Below are 2283 nucleotides of genomic sequence, written 5' to 3' on the forward strand. Positions count from 1 at the left end.
CCGAGAGGATCGGCAGGGGCCAGTTCCATGTCTGTAAAGCGGAGTCACCCCTGAGTCTTTCCTAAACGGAGTTTAGGGCACCCTCTCTGAGTTTTCTTTTTCACCTTCTATTGATTCTTTGTGGGGTTCACACCATTTGTTGGGTCTCACTCATCTCCCTGGCCCCTCATATCTGCCCTTCATCTTTGCAACCTCCCCGAAAATAAAATACACATACACCAAAAATAAATAAATACATAGATAAATAAATAGATGCATAGAAAACATCCTATCATGGACACTGTAGTGTGTCACAGTTTGCTCCACATGTCTTTGCTCACATATCCCTCTGTCCACATGTCTTCACTTGCAAATCTTCATTGCAATGAGACAGTGGTCTAGTTTGAGATCTCTGGCTTCTATGACACCATCAATACTGGATCCTCACTGGGACTCCTCCCAGTTATCCTGTTTTGGTCCTGTGTCATGGAGATCCTGCAGCTTTGGATCACCAGAACTGGCCCTTTCACTTGTCCCCATCATTACAGATGATATAGATTTTGGGGTGGAGCAATTCAGAGCCCTGGATCTGGGCCTGGGTGGTAGCTGAGCTGGTCCCTTCCACATCTTCAGGGTGAGCTCTCCATAACTGCTCAGGCTAGGCCACCCAAATGCCACCAAATGCCATAAGCAGGGTCAGCTCTTCCGCTCTCATGCCCTGGGGGCCAGCTCTTCCAAACCTACTCTTCCCAAGCCAGCTCCACTGTGTTGCCCAGGCGAGGTGCAGGGCCCACTCTCCCAAGTACTGCATCCGACAAGGGGCAGGGACAGCTCACCTGCTCTCAGGACCCCAGGTTCAGCTCTCCTGACAACCACAGGTGGCAAAGGGCAAGAGGTAGGGAGGGCAGCAACCCCTCACCCACACAACCCCACAGTGGATGAGTGGTGGGGTCAGCTTTCCCATACTCAGGCCCTCCGGCCAGCTCACCCACACACGCGCCACCAGGACCAGCTCCACTATGCTGCCTGGATGAGGGGCAGGGCCAGCTCTCCAGCTCGCTACAGCCAGTGAGGAGTGGAGCCAGTTCTGTCCAGTCCCTAGATGTCCACATGGTCCCTCACAGCTGCACCCATGAGGGACATTCCATTTCTCTGGTGATAATATGTGCCATGGACATTGACACCAACCCCTTCTGCTGTGTAGCCACAGACCCAGACATGATCCTCACCTGAAGCTTGAGCTAGGACCTCACTATGGCCCCAGGTGGTGGGACTGGCCACTCACAACAGGCTGCTCCTCTCCACCCTTGAGTCTCCAGTTCCATCTCTCTTCATAATGCCCAAGGTGGCCTATTTCTTTTTCTCTCCCAACTGTCCACCATCATGTATGAGTATACATGGTGGTGGCTCCTGCTGCAGCAGGTCGTTTGGCTGGTGGGCCCCTGGGTGACATCCACTGGCAAATCGAGTCTATGGCCTACCTGTGCCATGTGACAGAGGGCAGGTCCGTTGGGTGGCATGGTGGTCCACAGGGCTATGTCTGTCTTCCTCCTCCTGCCCTCCCTGGATGTGATTTGATTTGATTTTTATGTGTCCTAGGCATAAACAGGCTTGGCCACCAGGCCAGGCATCAAGCTAGAATGAACAAAGGACTGCCATCTGCTCTGCCCCTGACTGACGTAAGAACACCAGCACCAACAAGGCGTCTCTTTGCCCATTGCAGGGGTGGGGGAGGGTGGAGGGTGATTTTATTCTTGTTCCTCCTTTTCCCCCTCCACTCCTATGCCCCGATTTTAAACAAAGCCTGAAAACTTAGGTCTTTCCACATTGCTCTTCTCTCTCTCTCCTACCCTCGGGGCTCATACACACTTGCTTAATCTCCCCAACTCTAGCCAGGTGTCCCAAGACTCAGCTGCTTTCCTCTGCTCCTCCCAGAAAGAAGCCTGCCTGGATGGCTCATTCCCAGCACAGCGGTTATTATCACAATAGCATTATCATAGCTATTATATAATAGCACCCCATTGACCCCTGCTCTCCCTTGGGACATGGCCACCGTGCCAAGATCCAGTCAAGCCCCACAGCACAGCATAAGGCAAGAACCACTGTCCCCATCTTCCAGATGTGGGAGCAGAGCCTGACAGAGGTGAATGGGCTTGCTTACAGTCCATGCATTTCCCACAGTGTTGGGGAGGCTGTCCACACCATTCAAAACCTTTTGTGTGAGAGTTCTGAGCAACGAGGCAGGCGGTCGCCCTGACTGGATGGACAGATGTTGGGCTTCCATTCTCTTGTGCTTTGAGACAC

General features: G+C 52.8%; 1 non-coding gene across 1 annotated transcript; it reads right to left on the reverse strand.

Annotated features, from left to right (window-relative positions):
* Positions 1–1565: 1565 nt before the first annotated feature.
* Positions 1566–1707, reverse strand: LOC129680038 (small nucleolar RNA SNORA48). The gene has a single exon (XR_008720633.1). It is a non-coding gene; the product is annotated as a small nucleolar RNA SNORA48 (small nucleolar RNA).
* Positions 1708–2283: the final 576 nt, after the last annotated feature.

Source organism: Psammomys obesus, unplaced genomic scaffold (genome assembly GCF_907164565.1).
Source record: "Psammomys obesus unplaced genomic scaffold, mPsaObe1.curated_primary_1811, whole genome shotgun sequence".
NCBI classification, from domain to species: domain Eukaryota; kingdom Metazoa; phylum Chordata; class Mammalia; order Rodentia; family Muridae; genus Psammomys; species Psammomys obesus.